Raw genomic sequence first — 20295 nt, 5'->3', positions numbered from 1 at the left:
ATATATATGACAGACCAAGGTGGATCATAATTGTTATGTGGAAGAAAAGTGATACAGGGTTTTCATATTATAATCTGAAAAGTGTGGTGTGCATTTGTATTCTAAGTCAATACTTTGTAGAATCACGTTTCACTGCAGCTGCCATAGCAAGTGTTTTGGCTTTACAGCAGCTTCGGTCTTTGCATCCGGAGCAGGGCTGCTTCTAACGATTATTTTAGTAATCGATTATTCTGATGATTAATCGATTAATTGGGTTAATGCGGCAGAATGGACACATTCTGCAGATTTTTCATATCTCCCACTTAAGCGTATTTTGTGCAACATGAAAAATACATAAAGAAAAAAATAAAATAAACAAATAATTAGATTTTTTTAAGATAAAAAAAATAAACATTTTATAGCCTAAAATGCAATGGCAGCATCCTTTGTCCATTTGTGGCAAATGATGCATCTGAAGCTAAAAAATATTTCAAATATTAACATATTACTGCTCTGTTCCAGATTTGTGGTGGGTTAGAAACCATTCATTGTCAACTGTTCTATTGCCTCTAACAAGTTTTTCTTACAATATCGTTTGAAATTTATCTCCAACCAGATCCCTTACCCTGCTTTCAGAAAATTACCATCCCCTTTGCATGATGCTGCCACTTCCATGTTTAACAGCAAGGGTGTTAAAAATGTTGATCTTTTTGGGCTAAACCAGTAGCCGTCCGGTCGACAGATTCTCCCACCTGAGCGGCTGCGTCTTTGCAGCTCCTCCAGAGTTTCACTGGTGCTGCTTTTCTGATTAATAATCTGTTCAGGTCTCTAAATTACTTTGGCTAAAACTTATGAAGAATCAACAACTGTTAGATATAACATGGATTTTCCGCAAAGAATGACATTAAAAGCATGTTTTAAGACCCATTTCTCTTGAATCTGTTTTTTTACATTATTTCCATCAATCTATGTTCTTTGCAAAATTTGATGCTAATCTTTATTTTAAATCCTAAAATTTGAAATTAAATGACACCGTATTTCATAGAGGATTTTTTCTTTCCTTTTCAGAAAGGCATGCAACATTTGTGGCTCTAAACGAGTTTTATTTGGCTGGCCTGACAGCAAAAATGGATCTTTAGGTTGTAAAGGCTGCAGACCTGAGCTGTGAGGCCTTCACACAACTGCTGTCATAAGACTTTATGTAGGCATCAGGAGCAAAGCGGGCTCGACGCTTAATATGTCACTCTTTGTAAAAAGAATGCATCCGTAAAACTTCTACTTCCACTTAAAAATGATCTGATACTGTTTGGGTGCCACAACATGCTAACGTGACAAGACGTTAAAAGATTTCAAAGTGTAGGATTCCACAAGGTGCTGTATGTGATTTCATTTTAAATGCTTATTATAAAAGACTTTGTCAGAGAACACAGTGTGTTGTTGTGCTTCACCACCTTAAAACCCCAGACCTGTTCCTCAGAGGCTTTCTTTTTTTTTTCCATTTTCCTCCTGGAGGCCTTTTGACCCAAATGCCAGAAATCCTAATTAGCAAAGACATCAAGTCAACCATTATTTATTTCTGTACGATTTAATTCTCCTCCCACTCCTGCTTTGATGCCGCAGCTGCGTGTCAGATGGGAATTCTCCAATCATCTTTCTTAAAAGCCCCCGCTGCATAATGCATGAGGCTGTAAATGTTGAGCCATGTTGCTCTTTCTCCATATGGATGAAGTCTTCATTGACGGACGCGCGGAGCATGTCGGATATGCGTGGATGGACACAAATGTGTTATTTAACAAAACAATAAATAAGTAAGATAAAGTAACTGCTCAGGGATCGCCGCTGATCTCGAATCGAAGTAAACGAAGAAGCATGTTGGAGCAACCAAAGCTGGTATTGCTTGCATGCAGCCTCCCACACATTTGTACCGAGCATCTGGAACGTATTCACAGCTGCTTCACTTTTCACACATTATCTTATGTTGCAGTCTTTCCTCGACATTCTTTACACAAATACACCCCATTGTGAATAAGAGTTTGAGTGTTTTGCTAATTTACTAAAAACAGAAAACAAGTCGCTCTAAACTGAACTGTTCACACAGATAATCCTTCCGATGTTTCTACAGCTTCAATGATATCCACTTGTCATAAATTCAGTTAATTGGACTTTATTGGGAAAGGTACACGTCTGCCTGCTTGAGGTTCTACAGCTGACAGCAGGTCAAAGGTAAAACACCCAGAAGGAACCAAAGGAATTGTCTGTAGTCGTCCAAAACAGGACTGTCTTGGGGTACCAATCTGTGGAAGGTTCCAGACATATTTCTGACGGTTCCAGAAACATTTGACCAATGACGAAGGTCATTGGTCAATGGAAGAAGTTTGGTTGGAAGCCACTGACCTAAACTGAGGGACTGGGAGCAAAAGGTCCTACTCAGGGAGGAGACCAAGAAACCGATGGTCACTCTGTCAGAACAAGAACCTTCCAGAAGGTACCTAAAAGCTCCTGAAGGACTCTTAGAGCAGGAGGAACAAGATTCTCTGATCTGATGAGCCGAGCAGCAGGAAGTGGTGGACTAGTCAGGAAAGAAGAAAAGATGAATGCAGCAATGTCCAGAGACATCCTGGATGAAAAACTGCTCCATAGCATCTGGACTTCAGACTGGAGTGACGGTTCACTTTTCATTAGGATGATGACCCAATGCTCATGGTCAAGGTATCTAGAGTGGCTTCAGAACCACTGAGTAACCAAACTAGAGTTCAGACTTGAACATGATTGAATGACTCTGGAGAAATTTAAAAATGGCTGACAGATGTCTCCATTCAACCTGATGGAGCTGCAGAAGTGTAAATAGGAGCAGGTCAAACTGCCTAAAGATAGGTGAGCTAAGCTGGTGGGTTTATATTTTAAAGTACTGCCGGCTTGAATTGCTGCCAACAAAGTATTAAGCAAAGACTGTAAATACTTCCATAAAGGTCATTTGTTGGATTACTATTTCTAACAAATGCACACAACACTTGAAATAAGGCTGGAGCATAAACTGTGGAAGAAATGAAGCATTGCAGATATACATTAAGAACCTAACACAACCTAGCAATATTTTTACCTTTATTGTACTGATTGCTGAAGTCAGGACATGTTCTGGGTAAATGCCCCATCGGTAGCAAGTGAATTCAGAATTAATAAATCCTTTAAAAAAAAAATCTCCTTCTGTGCAGAGACTTTTGTGCCAACGAGATGGTTCACGCTTTAAATTAGAGATTAATTCCACTGACGTGGCCCCTGCCAGTGATCAAAATATCAGACGGCTTTGAAAAAGACAAAGTAAGTGAAGGGGAAATGGTCTTTAGAAGCCAAGCATTCTCAATCGATCATTAGTTACCGCTTTGTCAGAGGTATTAATCACAGAGCTGTTGCAGGGCGAACCACAGACTCACATGTCCACAAGTTACTAACACAGTCAGGGAGAGTTGGTGCATGACTTAGCCGGTTTTGTTTGGCTTTAATTTGTTAACTCTTCTTCTCAGGCTCATTTTTAAACCCTGCTGTTCTGCCCCAAACTCCACTAGTTCAAATATTTTTAAGAGAAATACATTTTCCCTTAAACATATTTCTAATTTATTCCATATTTATTAGAGACCTGGCCATATAACTTCAGCTTAAACACAGCTGTTGGAACTTTGCTTCACATAACATCCCGGTTTTGTTTTATGGTAGCACTATGTTGCAGTTTACATCCATAAATTTATGATTTATAAAACTAACACTGTTGAAATATTTGGTAAATTTAAAAGGCAAATTTCCTTTAGTTAAAAGGGACATTTCTGGTAAGTTACTTCTTTGTTTTTATTTCTTTGTTTATACTCACCATTGTTTGTCCCTTTGCTCAAATCCTACAGAAAGCGCAGGTGTATAATAGAAATAAATATACGTAGATGTCTCATGGAGTGCGTCGATCCGTCGCCGATATACGTCATAGCGTCCGCCATATTGTATGTCTTCTTCGTCTTGGCGGTAGGCAACAAATCTACAGGTGTGCATTACCACCTCCTAGTGGTTCATGATAGATAGATAGATAGATAGATAGATAGATAGATAGATAGATAGATAGATAGATAGATAGATAGATAGATAGATAGATAGATAGATAGATAGATNAGATAGATAGATAGATAGATAGATAGATAGATAGATAGATAGATAGATAGATAGATAGATAGATAGATAGATAGATAGATAGATAGATAGATAGAGAGAGAGAGAGAGAGAGAGGCAGACAGATTTTTCATATGGTTGAATGTTAGAATTGTTTGTTAAAAAACAATTTTGAGTTTTCTAAACTCAACCTTAGTTGAGCTAATATTTAGCTCTATGAAGATGCAACTTATTGAGAAAATAATATCCATTCAAAAATTGTATCATGAAATATCCTTTGATATAACCCCATCAAGTCCCTTATAGTACAACTTTTTTTTCTTATATTGTTAGTTGGCACCCTTAATGAAAGTGCTGTGCTCTCTAACCTTTGACAAATGGCACTGAGCTGCATTTTAATAACAGAGCAAGTCTGGTCCTGTTTCAGGAATTTCCATCTTGGTGAGGATTAAGTCACAATACTTCGCACTCTGAGTGCATAGTAGTTTTTGATTGGCTGGAGGGTGTCCATTATTTCTCATAAGTGACAGCTGCAAAGTAGTTTCACGACTGAAACTGCTTTTTAGCCATTCTAAATTAATGAGCTCGATCCACCATAATGACTGCCATCAGGTGGCTGTGGACAATGCAACATTAGGAATAAATGAAGTAAAAAAGGAAGCTGAATACTTAATAACACCAAGTGTAGTCCTTCACTGTATTTTCAATGTGACTAAAACATAGGTCCCAATGTTCTCTGAACTTTATTTGACCTGACTGATCATCACATGCGGTGCTAATTAACTTGCTACTTTAGCCATCCATCAGCAGTGGGTGCTACATCACTTTCTATTGACAGAGGATGGTGTTGTAGCTTGCCATCATATAAAACCCTTTCAGAATATATTTACAGTTTTTCTAGAGATATCTGATATTATTTTCTTCAAGTGGCCTCAATTACAAACTGTAGCACAGTAAGCCCACACCATGATCTAACCTTCACTATGTTCAATGTTTCCTTGTAATATATGACTTTCATTGCAACAACATTTTGAAATTATTATGCGCATCAAAGCCAAAGGTCTGTAAATACCCTTATTTTTTGAGAAACTTTAGTTTTATACGTCTCTCTCTCTCCAGTGCTGTTTTTGTTTGATTCGTTTCATTAGGCCGCGGCTCAGCGTGCAGCATCAGGTGTAGGCTAAAAACCAACTCTTCACAATCGCTTCTAAACACTCTAAATCGTTCTTGTCTAACAATCTATAACCTGTTGTGCTCCTCTCACCGTGTCCAAACAGAATCATCTATCAAATATCTTAATAATTACCGTTGTTGAAAGCGGAATTTCAACAATGTTAGCAGCTCTTTTGAAGCATTTGGAATAGCGCTGGTTTATGTGGGCAGTGCAAATGGATAAATGAGCAGATGATCTGAAAGGTTTAGCATATAAGCCATCTGGCCTTTGTCAGGTTCTTCAGTTGAAACCCTAGTATTTTTTATATACAGGGAAAGTTTGCTAGAGATGAAGTATATCCAAAAATCTATGCACAATTCTAATTCATAATGTCAATGGAGATGAAACTTCATGGCAAAAAAAAAAAAAGGATAAATCCATGACAAACCACTTTTATGACGGCTTAAAAATACATACCTGAGAAAGATTTACATTTTTCAGCTACTATAGGTAAAATATGGAAGGAAATAAATATATTTTTTTACAAATATTATCTGAAGGACAAAATAATGGAAGCTTGAGCTTCTATAACTCTATCTTTGACAAAAATAGATGATTTTATATTGAGAAACTAATACACTACAATAATAAGTCAATTGGTAACACTTGTCACCGAGGTTCACCCCTGCAATTCTGAGTGTACACTTTATCCAAAACCTTAAATATCAGAGAAAACTTTCAACAGTCAACACCGACAATAATATCTTATAAATAACCCAAAATTTGTTTTATTTCTGTTTTTAGATGAAGAGGTGCAGGGGGAAAAGATTAGGCCAAAATCATGCCACCAATATCCCCATCAGGATATTTGTTCCCCAATTCTGAGTCATTTAAGACTCAGTTCCTGTCTGATGTTGAGGATTGGTTGCTTACAGAGCAGTACAGTAAAACCCAACATGTCGTCAAGGTTATATGGTTGTTGTGTAACTCATACTTTACTCACCAATGACCTTCTTACTGTCTCAAGTGTCTGTATTAGAGCTATAATATCCTGCTTCAACATGAGCTAATTGAATGTACCAAAGTTATAATTTCCCAATGACACGTCACCTGCAATTTATCATTTAAATTTATGTGCTCAACACACGTGACTCTAAATATTCCCCTACAGTTTAAATAAAAGTCAAATGAACACAACTGATTTTTAAAAAATAATCTTTTATTGAGTTGAGTTTTTTTGTGCCACCCACAAAGTCATGCCACCCTGGACATTCATCCAAATCAGAAACACACCAAGTAAAAGTACCTACATAAATAAAAATTACAATTTCTTTTGAAAAATACAACAAAGATTAACATTGTCACAATCCCTGAAGTTCACCTCAGTTATGAAGACATCAGCATATAAGAATGGAAACACATCTTAAATATAAGGTGGAACTTCATCGTCTAAAACCAAAGAATAAAAAGGAAACCTTGCGCCACGGCTTTAAAAGGACAGGGGACCGCTGGGACCGGCGCTCATTCACTTCCCCTCCCACAATTTCCCAGGTGATCCAGAGATTTACACCACCGTGGTTCCCCTCGAGCCTCAAACGTGTTTTACTAATGTCCGGGCTATTTCCACAATCTGTAGGGCACCAGAAAGGTTAAAATGACACTATCAGTGAGTTATAGCACAATGCAGCCTGAGCTTTGCTTTGGTCTGTTAGATAAAGGTATGACTATGGAAGCTTTGAAACATTTTTTTTTTTTTACCTCCTCTACATACATCCTCCGATCAACCTTGTTCTGCTGTCTTGGTCAACATAATATTTAAACAGCATCTCAGGCAAAGTGCTGTGTTTGATATGCATGTGGCAGGTAGACATGAAAAGCTTGTTGTTCATTGTCGAGTGCTGCCCTCTTCATTTGACATCATATTATTAGCCAGGAGAGCCTGAGCTGGTTCCTTCCTTTCTGCCTCTTCTGGCTAAATTCCTGCCGTTCCTTAAAAGTCCCTTTCAGAGCTACTCTCAATTGTTTAAAAAGTCAAAAATATGCTAATCGCCTCTGACCCCCTGTGGAATCGTGAAACGTTGAATAAGTCACGCCGGAATTCATGTAAAATATGAGAAAATTCTTTTTAAAATATATCCCCGATGCTTCAAAAGTCTGTACTTTCCTCTTTTCTAGGCGGTGTGCATGAAGGAGGTTGAACCCACTCCAAGTCGCCGGCGTTTCGGCGGCAGCCACGCGTTCAAGCCGACCGCGGTCTAAGTACAACATGTGGCACATTAGCATTCCTAAAAGTCACACTTTAATTGGTTGCAGATTAAAGTTAATTGATTTAGCTGATAGTTTTAAGGCTCCTGGAGATAATTAAGTGCAGTGTTGAGAATTTTGATATGTTGACATTTTGAGAATGAACAACCTGTAACGTGTGGATACAACACGGCGTTAACTAACATCTTAATCATGCAAATTGAAAAACACGGCTGATTTAATTATCGCTGGTCCAATCATTGGTCCTCATTAATTACTTTGGGCTTATTTATTCATAATCACATATCTTTTCCACTTACTTCCCAATTATGCAGGACGGTCTCTCAGACTCCCGCTGATATAACAAACCCTAATTCTATTCCTGCTTCGTTAGAGGATGCATGTAATAGGACACCGATGGGACGGAGGGACAAATGAGCATTCAAGGTTGAAGAGAAGCAGCAACATGACAGGGAAAAATGAATATTTCAACTGAATTTTACACAGAAGTGATGCACACACTGAACTAATAACACCACTACCAACTGGCCAACACCGAGTGTGTCTCATCTCAGACCGATCAAAGAATGAATGAGGAACATCTGCTGGAACAATAGATCCTCTCTTGGGGGTATGATCTCTGATGAGTTAGCTTGCGTCTCAAAGGGAAATCAGATCTCATCAGACTGGTACCCTGGGACAGCAGCGGTTTAAATCGCACGCTTTGTTTCACGTTCTGAGTCATTTCTGGGATACTGTAGGGAGTGTTGAGCCCAAACATGTTGCAGGGAGGGATTTAGTGCAACGCCTGTCTGGTCTGGGTGAATTGCGCAGGACGGCATTGGCCTTCTATTAAATGTGAACCATATTTAATAGATTTTTACAAATGTTTCCACCATATCAGACTGGAAATGTTTCATATGTTCTTTACTTAGTAACTCTGCTAAGTACAGATTTTAATATATTTACACGAGAACTTAGTACGACTATAACCAGTGGCTATTTTGTAAACAGAGACTGCTTTAGGCAAGTAGGCACCTGCTAGCAGCTAGCTTCAGGCTCCAGGACTAACCAACCAGGGTTTAGAACAAATCAACAGGAGTAGAGCTCTCTACTCCTGATAAGACAATAACGGCTCATGATATGATAAAAGAATCTGAAGTTCAAAATCCTTAAGGGTAAGCTCTCAGAGAGGGATTGTTGTGTCAGTACTCTGTCTTTATGTCATGTGTATATTCCAGATTTTCTTTTATAACAATTCATTCTGTTGCTGGACATTGAAAGTCAATGTAAAAAGTATGGCATGGGTGAAAAGAGCAGCAAACCAATAAATTAAAGCACAGAACAAAAATACTATATGATCATCTTAATTATAATTAGCTGAAGGCTTTATCTCATAAAAGCTGCTTATTGTTGTGAAGCAGTTCATGGTATACCAATGAATTCAACTCTGAAGGTTTCAGGCAGTGTACTGTTGGGAGTCTTATGAGAATTGTGACTGCTGATTTTGTTCCACTGAAAACATTTTTGTATACCAGTGTAAGTCTTTTGACTCGGCAGCAGTCCTTGAACACAGGGTATAATTTTATAAATAAAGACAATAGAAAATACATTACTTTCATGTTCAGACAGAAAAAGTTTGAATTTGTCTGTTTTTTTTGCATCTAAAACTCACAAAAGGGAACTGGTTGAAGCATTAGCATGTAATGCAACAGCATCACCTTTAACCACAGAGTGTCACAACTTGCAGACACTTTTTATTACAGTTTAAAGTTTTACAGCTTTTGTTCAGCTTGGATCTGTTGATTCTGCATTGAACATACTTTTTGTGTGAACCTCCTTGTTGTTTCTACACACACTTCCAGTTGGCTCTCAAAACAAAACCAGAATGCAAGGTGCTGCAATTTTCAATGAAGGCTTAACATTTATATTCATTCTTATATTGCAATCCAGCTTGTGTCCTGCTCCCTGATGAAATCATATGAAATGTGGCAAATGTCTGTCGCACTTCCAAAGAAAAGAGCGTACCACACCCCTCAGACCGTTGACTCCACGCTCTTAATTCAAAACGATACTTCATGTCTCATCATATTAACAAGACATGGGCATTAATTTTTAAAGTGTTAAAAAAAATAATAATAAAAAAAATATATATATTTATATATATTTTTTTTTTAAATTATTCCTAGAGTTAAAATTATTTCAAATTTATAGTGAGATATTTAGATACTTTTATATTAAGTTAGGTTTTAACCGTTTTTGTTGAACTAGTTTTCACTTTTGCTAATTCAGAGCTAATTTCACATTTAGCTCTTTAGCATTTTTGCTAACTTTGAAAACATTTAGCATGCTTAATATCCCTTAAATTAATTTAAGACAGATTGTAGTTCTACCGTAAAAAAATCTATTGTGATGTGTGTGATTTCTGATTGAAGCTCCACTGTGGTCAGTTAGCCTAAATCAGCTGCAGTTTCCAAGCTTCTGGAACTCTTCCCATCGACTTCCCCACTCATCTCCTTCAGACTAGCCAGCAGTAATTAGCAAACACCTGGTGGAACTGCACATCAGCTGAGTTCATTATGAGCTGCTTCTCAGTGTAACGTCTGTAAAAACGTTGGTAAAGGGTTAATAGAGAAGCCATGTTATGAAGACTTCCTGAAGGCAGAGTTCCAAAAAACTTTTTAAAGAGACAGAGGCCTGTTTCAAAGCGGACTATTTCAAGGTGCTAAATTACAAAGTCAAATTTCCCTTAAGTTATATTTGATACATACATCTGAACTTTTGCTCTAAAATGGAACGATATGCCTGGAAAATATAAGTGGGTTTTGCATTTTCAACTCAGATTCACTTTTACAAGTTCACCCTTTCTATTCATTGACCTTACTAAGAGATTATGAATAAAAAACCTTTAAAAAAACACAATCTGGAAACCTTGAGCTCATCCACATCTGTACTTCTAAAAGCTTCTCAAACTCCTGTCTGACTGCTTCTAGTTAACAGGTCTGGAGAATTCAATATGTTGCTCTTTTCCAAACATAAGAACTCTCTGTGTTGACTGTAAGATGCTCATCTCTTCGCCACACTCCAGTTTCATTCACCGCATACACTGAATGTCACAGAAAGGGAGTCAATTGATATCGTTCTGTTTCGGTGAGGCAGCGGCTGTGGGTGAAGACGAGTGCTCACAGAGGAAGTCTATGATTAGAGGAAGAAAGACATCAATAGACATTGATGGCCGTAAAGAATAGAGTGAGTGCCGGGGTAATGACACTTTGCTTTTAATAGTGTTCATTAAGAATACTAGCCACTTGGTTAACAAGAATGAGAAATGGGTTCTGCCATTTATCGCCATGCCATGAACATGGGGCGGTGACAGGGAGAGCTCTTATCAAAAAACGAGAGATAAAATCACGCAACAAAAACCATACAAAACTGTCCTTGAAGTGCAAAAAGAAGCAGGCCTCGGTCGTAGCTGATTCTTTTCATTCTGTTTTTTTCTCCTTAGAACAGATCAACCCTCGAAAAAACACAGTTTGAAAGAAATCACATTTTAAATGGGTAGAAATCCCAAATGTGGCATATTTACCAAAGATTCTCTGAGAACTCACCGTTCTCATGTAAGCCCTCCTGCAGACATATGTGTTTGAGGTTTTTCTTCTTTTTAATCTTTTCGTTTTTTAACAAGTAGAAAACAGCTTTTTCAAATACATTGACAACTCATCAGGGCTGCACAGTGGTAGAGCTGCTGCCTTGCAGCAAGAAGGTTCTGGGTTCAATTCCCGGCCCCGGCCTTTCTGCATGGAGTTTGCATGTTCTCCCTGTGCATGCGTGGGTTTTCTCCGGGTACTCCGGTTTCATCCCACAGTCCAAAAACATGACTGTCAGGTTAATTGGCCTCTCCAAATTATCCATAGGTGTGTGTGTGTGTGTGTGTGTGTGTGTGTGTGTGTGTGTGTGGTTGTTTGTCCTGTCTGTCTCTGTGTTGCCCTGCGACAGACTGGCGACCTGTCTAGGGTGACCCCGGGTGTACAGAAAATGGATGTATGACAACTCATCAAAAGGTAATCTGGGAATGTTTATGTTATCAATAAATAAATTCTCAAAATTGCACCATGAAAAAAACAAAACAAAACTGTTTTTGAGGGAACAAAGCAGCCAGTAGTGAAATGAGTAAATGCCTGTGGGGTGATGAAGGGTGTGGAGAAACTGTCTTTAATTAGAGAAATCCAAGTCAATGGGAGAAATCAAAGTCAGAGCAGTGAAGAGAAGTGAGAATGTGTGGAATTGCGTCACAGTCCAATGGCAAGTTTCCAATGAAATAAGAATTTTGATATCTTTAAAAATTATGAACAATTTTAGTCTACACTTTGAACTCATGCTCATACAGAAATCAATACAGACATGTTTTTTAATCTCATAAATGACATGATTTAACATTTCAGAAAAGATGACTCAAGTTTATGGTTTAACCACCTTCCACCACTTACTTCTAACACTTTCATTAGTAAATTAAATGTTTTAAATGTAAAAATTACCAGCAATAAGGCAAATTAAGTTGTAAAGAGCAAAACCTATTCATTAATAAAAGACTACAATTGTTTGGGATAATAAATTAGACTGAGTCACAGCATTTCAGCATAACTGGCAGACCTGTCAGGGATCTTTTTTTAATAGAAATAAGCCACAAAAAGCACAATACTCACCAAGAGGTGTCATTGAAGTCAGTCTGACTCTGAGTTTCAGTTGAGGTGTGATTTCCTGAAGTGTTTCTTTGCTAAATAAGTGATTTAGAAAACAGAAAGAAGCAGAAAAACCCCCCTCAAAATTTCACACATTCCTCAAGATACGTTACATTATTATGAATTCATTCTCATAACATATCATGAAAGGCAAGACGAATCAGTAACATTCACTTAAAATTTTATTGTGAGTTAGGTATTTCTATGTAAACTTTCACTTTATTTTATGTAAATAGGACACAAAGTAACATAATCTTAAACTGTTACATACTCACTCAATTCAAATGCTATTTGCTTTTGACAGAATATTAATTTGCAGTAACCTCTGGGAATTTCCCATAAATTCATTTATTCTCCCATGTGTAGATTAAACCGATTTGCTCAGTTAAATATGGAAAAGTCCAGATGATGATGTCATGAAGGCCTTTCAATGCAACACGTGGAAACAGAATGGATTAAAAATATATGTTATTGTTCCACAGCGGGGAAATTCAGGTGGAACAGCAGCACTGAGCCATGTAGGTCCACAAAGACTCTACCAGAGGCCTGGGAGCTTGAGGGTTCTGCGCAGTATGCGCCTGCGCAGCTGTGCCTAGAACTGCACATTTCTGGACTAAGATATCTGATGTTGTTCCTGGGATCTGTTTTAGCCACTGCTCCAGTTTGGGGGTGACTGCCCCGAGGGCCCCGATGACCACAGGCACCACTGTGGTCTTCACCTTCCAGGTCTTTTCCAGTCCCTCCCTGATGCCCTGGTATTTCTCCAGTTTCTCGTGCTCCTTTTTCCTGATGTTGTAGTCACTTGGTATTGCTACATCCACCACAACGGCTTTCCTGTGTTGTTTATCCACCACCACAATGTCCGGTTGGTTTGCCATTACCATTTTGTCTGTCTGGATCTGGAAGTCCCACAGGATCTTAGCAGGTTAGCTACTAGATACCAACATGTACAGGTTCCTGAGTCTGTCTCCTGCTGCCTCCTCTCTACTTTTATTACTGCTGGCTGAAATAAATTCACACTCAATAAACATTTTCTCTCATTTAAGACCAATTGTTGCCTTTTTTCCCTGCCGCCTTTTTTTCATATATTCTTTATATTGTCAACTCAATCACAGTTTATTGCGTGCCATTTCCTCGCTCTCTTTATATTCACGTCAGGATTAAGTCAAATATTTCAATTTTGAAAGACTGTAAATATGTGCAGGCATTGAACACTGAGGGATTAAATACTATACAGTATTTTGCAAAAACAAACATGAGCAGCTGTGATTGGACATGCTCATGTAATTGGCCAGGGGTGAATTCTTAATCAGACAAAGTCTGGGGATTTAGGCCGAATAGGACCGTCAGCTGACATTTGAGCTGTTACTCAGGCACACAGTCTGATTAGTATTTAAGCCAGCAGTTGTCAGACAGTCAATCTGCGGTGGCCACCTCACCTCACTGGGCGTGACAGCCTTCAACCGTGTCTGGTCCACTGGCTGCTCCAGTCTTTGACAGAAAAGTCCGGACTGTTAAGTCGCCTCTGCTTTGGGTACGGCGCAGCTAACGTCACTGACAGCTGCAGAAAGGAGAGAGCTAATCAGCCGAAGCCTGCGTGAGCCGAGAGCGACAAGGCAACAAAAAGGGGAGCCAGAATCAGTGCGTGCAGGACTGACGCCGCGCTCAATGGGCAGGAAGCTCTGGACAGGTCAACTTCCTCTGAACATCTGCTTTGTGTCTGTAACACAGAACTCGAAGACAAGAAAGTGCAAAATGTTAACATGACCAGAAAACTAAAAGTTTCTCTTTAGGTAAGTAAGTCAACTTTACTTCCAAAGCTCCTATCACATTCACTAAAATCACAAGTTTTTTTTTTTTTTTTTTACAAAAGCAGAAAAATTTAAAATAGGAATATAAAAACTTATGTGAAAAAGGAAGCAGTCTAGTTAACAGTCTTTTGGTATAACAATGTCATTAGCTGTTTCTTAAAAAGTCAGTGGACAGCATGCAGAGCAGCAGTTATTTATATCATTCAACAATCATCTATTCTACCCATTCAGCTTTCAAGTATCCCAGAAACTTTTGATCATTCATAGAACGATTCTGAAAAAATCCATCTTTGGAAATGTGGATTGTGGATGCTAATGTTAGCATTAGGGATGACTGTGCTGCTGCTACATGTTTAGCATTAAAATGCTATTTTATTAATCAATTTATTTAATTCTTTATTTTGAACATGACATCAGTATAAAATAGCAGACATAAAAAAGGAAAGAATAGACATGTTTTTGCCCACCACAGTAATCTTAATATGTTTGAAAAGGAGTAGGAAGATGTAAGAAAAAACATTTAGATTGGAATAACTTTGTTAATATCCCAATTCTTTTTAGCACAACTTGAATACGTCATTAGTCTTTTCCAGCGTCTCATCAGATTCTTTTTGAAGCAAACGTTATAGAAGAGGCTTTGTCGTAGAACTAAAATTAAGCAAAATATCAAAAGAGAAACTTAGATTTTTCAGTTTCCAAAAGCTTCAAGATACCATGATCATTTGTTCAAGCTGTTACAGTATAAATGCTATGAAAAAATGTCCAACTGTTATTCAATTCAAGGAGGAGAAAGGTTCTCCGTCTTCTCATGTCCTTCCGTCTTTTATTGTGGGAAGATGTCAGCTGTAACTCTAGCATCGAATTGATCAATCTGGTAACATCAGCCAAGCTGCTGCAGGACAGATTGAAATGGCTTAATGAAGTGCAACCAGGCTGACATGAGATCATCATTAGCCGCGTCTCCATTACAAATGTGCTCAAAACTTTGTCACTATTCAGCTAATGTTCAAAAAACACAATATTGCAATTGTGTTGCTTCCATTAAATAAGAAACACAGTTAAAAATCACACGTGAATAAGTTTGTTCACACAACAAGTCATTTGAAACATGAGGCGCCATGATACTTCAACTACTTCCTTTTGACTTCTTAGTGGTCTGTGTCCATGGCAACGTCCAGTTGTTGATGATGTGACTTGTGTGATGTGAAAAAAAGTGTTTCCATTGCAGTTTTGCAAAATAAACCAATTTGAATCCAACCAAAAAAGGCCCACCTCAGGGGCAAAAAACCTGATCAAAAAACTAAATTATTTCAAAATGTCCATGTTTCCATTTGTGATGTCAAATTGCGCAATTATATGATCAATGGAAACGCAGCTAGTGTGTCCATACTGCAAAGTCTTCCATCCACTTGACCTACGGTTGTAATAATAAGTCATATCTCATGAAAAACATGTACAGTCTGATTTTATTTCTTCTACTCATCCTGGGTGCTTAACGTTTTAATCATTCAATGTATTAGAAATGTCACTTTATGGGTGATGAATGAGTAAAAATGAACATCTTTACATACCTTTAGTTTGGTAACCATATAGAAACATGGCATTTCCTCCAACGGGCACGAAAATCACTTCCAGTATAAAGTTAGAAAACGCAATAATTATATTAATCAACACTCACACTTAAGGTTTGATTTTTGACATTTCCTGACCTTTAGCACATACAGCAGCACAGACTCGCTACTGACTTAACAAGAAGGTGTAAGACTGCAAACACAAACCCACCGTTCATGTAACTGTATGTCTTCAGAGATACACTGCTGAAAGAAACCACGTTTCTACCTATTCAACTCGCTGTATTGTGAGTAAGTGGCAGAACGTCCTACAATTTAAAGTTGTAGAACGTGGTACCGTTGAAACAGCTTGCAGATTGGTAACTTTTAAATCTCACGGGACTCGCAGTCTCTAATTCGTAATTGGGATGTGTCGCTTACCCTGCGAGGCTATTTCAAGAATTCAGAAAACACGCCGTTCGACTGAATGTTAAAAGAGAGAAAAGGCGACCAACAGTCCTGCAGGGACTGCACAGCCGCACCAGAAAACTCTTCAGCAAATTTAATTGTAGCAACTATAAACTTGTTCCTGTGAGTATTATGTAATAAAGACTCTGCTCTAACACAAAATTAAAAGCACATTTTCTGTTCTCCTGGCTGGAGAAGTCTTAATGGAAAAAAAGCATTATATTAATGTTAACACCCTAAGTCGTGCTGTTTTCAGTGTCTTACTCCGTTGTTTGATGATAAATTGCCACTTTTCCCAACTCTCCATCGAACTCCCAGTGCATTCGGTTTCCCATACACTGTCAATTTCACAGTCCAAAAAAGCTTATCCCTCGCTGCGGCATGCAGAGTTGCCTTTGTTCTTTGTGAAATAACCAAAACAAGCAGCCAAGTGTGAAGTGCTGTTTGATGACAAACACTGGGAAATACAGTCAAGTATGGTATCATGACAAATTAGCAGATGAAGCAATTTGCTGCAGCTTTTAGATCCTATCTGACAAATAGGCTTAAAAGTAAGATATAAAAAAGAACAAAGGGACATGGAAATCAAAAATGACGTGTTGAGCGTAGCAACAAGAGAAGAAGGGCAGAGCAGGACAGCAGCACATGGGAAGAGGGTTGAGGAGAGAGGAAAGCGCCGGGACAAACACATCGAGGCTATTGATTTATTGGAGGGTATAGTCTTAGAGACAGGAGCAAGATTGATCAAATGGAAGGTTATCCTTACTCACAAAGGCAAGCTGTTTGCCAATAGCTATCACAGCAAACTAAAATGGTTCAAGGGATCCTTGACATTCACCGACACTGCAGACCCTGTTAGAGGCCCGTTTAGGAGATTTTGTAGGATATTTTAGAAAACAGTGAATAAAAGGTTTTCAACACACTTGTATAGTTTATACTCCTATTAGAAGGGCACCATTGTCTGTTTTCCAGCATTATAGTGCCATTTTATAGCACAATCAAGTAACTATGTTTCCTTCATGTGTTATAAAAATGCTGTATGTGGTGTCAAATATGGCGTAAGAGAAAGTGACTTTGCAATTAAATGTTTTGAAATCGGGACTCTGTCTCTTTAAGAAACTTCTACTCCTTCCGTGACACTGTTGTGATGTTTCTCCTGAAGGCCTCTGCCTTCAGGAGAAACATCACAACAGTGTTCATCCATTATATCGTTTGCAACCGTTCTACTGAGAAGTAGTTAGTATAATGAGCTCAGCAGACGCCCAGTTCCTACAGGTGCTTGCTAAATGCTGCTGCCACTAGTTTGGAGGAGCTGAGTGGAGGAGCAGCGGCAATTTAAGCAGGTTCCAAAGATGAGTTGATGTTTCTTACTTTAAACACGAGAATCTGACTCTCAATGACTGACTTTCAATGACAAACTGACGCTTGTCAAACTGTGACAGAGTTCATGGCTGCTTTTGTAAGACACTGTGTGACACTTTCTGGTGTTCATTTTTGGTTCTACTTATCTAAATAGAGGAACTAGAGCAGAAAATTTCAGGTATGTTCTCATGTGTAAAACATCTAAATTGGAAAATGGATGCTGAATACAAGCAGTGCTATTACACTTTAACTTTATACCCCATTAATATTTCAGGAGGAAGTCTTCCCTGGGCTTATTCTTTTACAGACCTGTTTGTGGATACCTGCGAGTTCAATATTTAGGTCCCATTAAAACAAATTGTGTGATTCTTGAGCAGCCACTAACAAGGCACTAATGTGATTGGGATGCAGTCTGGTGCTGGGCAACTATCCCAGTTTGTGGGATTCTTTTTTTTTTTTTTTTTTTTTACAAAACAGCTGGCAGAAAGTCTGAAAATAAATAAAACCAGAGTTGTTTACTTGATATTTCCTCTTTTGGTTGGATTTGGATATGCAATGAACAGCTTGAAGAGTATGTGGGAATTACTCAAATGAAAAATGAACTGTCTGTGCTGGTAAGCCAAGTCTGCTAGTTAGTGTAGCAGCATTAATAACAATAAAAATCACTTTATTATTATTATTATTATTATTATTATTATTATTATTATTATTATACATTTAGATTGTTTAATAACTAAAGCAAAGTTCATTAAATGATTCAACATTTCTATGTAGTCACACATGGTGACATTCTCCAGGAAAGCCAACAGTTTGCAGCATAAGGACATGAACACAGTTCAGTCTATAAAACTGATTCATAAAGGGAATAAGAAGTAGTTGAATATGTTGGCCTAGATATGTTGTAATATTCCTATTAACCAAAAAGTTGCTGTGTCTAAAATGTTAAAACTCATGCTTACTTCAAAAATCTTATATTCTTACGTTTTTCACCTACAGAGCCTGCCAATTTTTATCCGTGCAACACGATACATGCATGTATTGTGACGGTAGTTTACAGTGAACTTACGCATATAAACAAAAAAATACAAGTTAAGGTCATGGAGGTTGAAGAGAGCAGCCCATTAAAGGTCTGGATTGAGTCAAACTGTCTGAAAGTTTTCATGGAACACAGGGAATACAACAAACACAATGGTTTTGTGATATACTGTTACTATTTTAGCTAGAGCTAACACGTTTAGCAGGAGCTAATGTGAAGCTAACATAATTTTGAAGCCCATGAAAGTCTTTGTAACACACCATTCTAACATATCTGAAAAAGATGTTTTGAATCCATTGCTCACCTTAAACAACTTGAGTAAGAAACTGGAGTTATTCGCAGTATAAACGTTCCTTTCTGGTTGGCACTTTCAAGCAGCAGCAGAGAAATCAAAAGCTTTTTCGTCTGATTCGCTGCTATTCATCCTCCTCATTTTCATTTCTCCTTCTCATTTCTGTATTGTCTTTGGTTTCAATGAGTTCCTGTTCAAATTGAAAAGCTGAATGCTATTCATTGCGCAAAAATTCAAAAATTACTGTTCTGGCTAGATGGAGCTAGCTCCAGCATACGTCATCTGTCCAGGACGCATCGCAGCAGCATGAACAAGTTGTCGACATTCGCATGACAATATTTTATTTAAATTTATTCAAAAAAACAACCAACCTACAATACTTTTACTTAAAAAGGTGTTTCTCACATATTATCTATGGTTACAAGTTGTAACCAGTTGTTAACACTGAATATATCCCAAATTAAACAAATAATTTTTTAACAAAAATGATTGTGTTCTTTATTGATTTGATAAAGTGGAAACATTTTCTTGAACATACTTTTCTCTCCTCTGTTGACTTCGGCCTCTGCTCTAATATTATGAAGAATCACCATCAGGTTTACGGCCCAGTTTTACATTTTCAACCAGGTGAAAAATAAGCCAAAAAAATAAAAGATAATATACCCAAACAAAAGTACAGTATGTTGATTAATATTGTTGCCGTAACAGAACACATCAGTGAACGGTAAAATGTTGGCAGTGAAACTTTTAAGCCAAGTTAATTTAAGCCGACTTGAGTTTTCTTTTCTGATATCGTTAAAAAAATGACAACATATTCAAATTAAAAATAAAGTTCAAATATTTTTTTGTACTTTGACTGTAAACCACTTATGCAGAATCTATTGGTCTTTTATAAAGGAAATTATACATTTTAGTTATTGTTTTCTATTATCAGTCTACATGAATATTTATTATTGTTAAATATATGAATTGTTATATAAGTCCAGTTTACACACAAATGATTTAGCAGGAGAGAATATTTTTAATGAGGGTCATTAAATACTTAATTGTACTCAATCAACAAGGTAATTTCAGAAAACTTTTAATTTTTAAAATCATATTCCTCACTTAATGACTACTATTGGTGTTGACTGATCTTCACTCAGTCCATGTGATTACTTTTCCTAACAGAAACCATTAGGTCAGTCAAAGCCCAGGTCATAATTGTTTAACTGTGTATTGATAAAATATTTTTCATATTTAATTTGAAAGCTGTGAATTTTAGACAAAGCCATCATGGAGCTAAAACCTTTGACTCTGAAAAGATCTGCAGTGTCATGTGAAGTGTTGTTGAAATTCTGTGTTGTCCCTCACAGCATGCAAAAATAAATTGCCAATTTAACCGGATCTCTGGCAAACAAATAAACGATTCCATTTTCACATCTGTAGTTTGCTTTTGTCTTTGAAGTTTTAAATAAGACCAGCATTCTAGCATCACAGTCGGGATCCAACAATTTTTTTAATTTCCTGCTG

This window comes from Poecilia reticulata, linkage group LG3 (assembly GCF_000633615.1).
Source record: "Poecilia reticulata strain Guanapo linkage group LG3, Guppy_female_1.0+MT, whole genome shotgun sequence".
Classification (NCBI taxonomy): Eukaryota; Metazoa; Chordata; class Actinopteri; order Cyprinodontiformes; family Poeciliidae; genus Poecilia; species Poecilia reticulata.
This window is presented reverse-complemented; position numbering follows the sequence as displayed.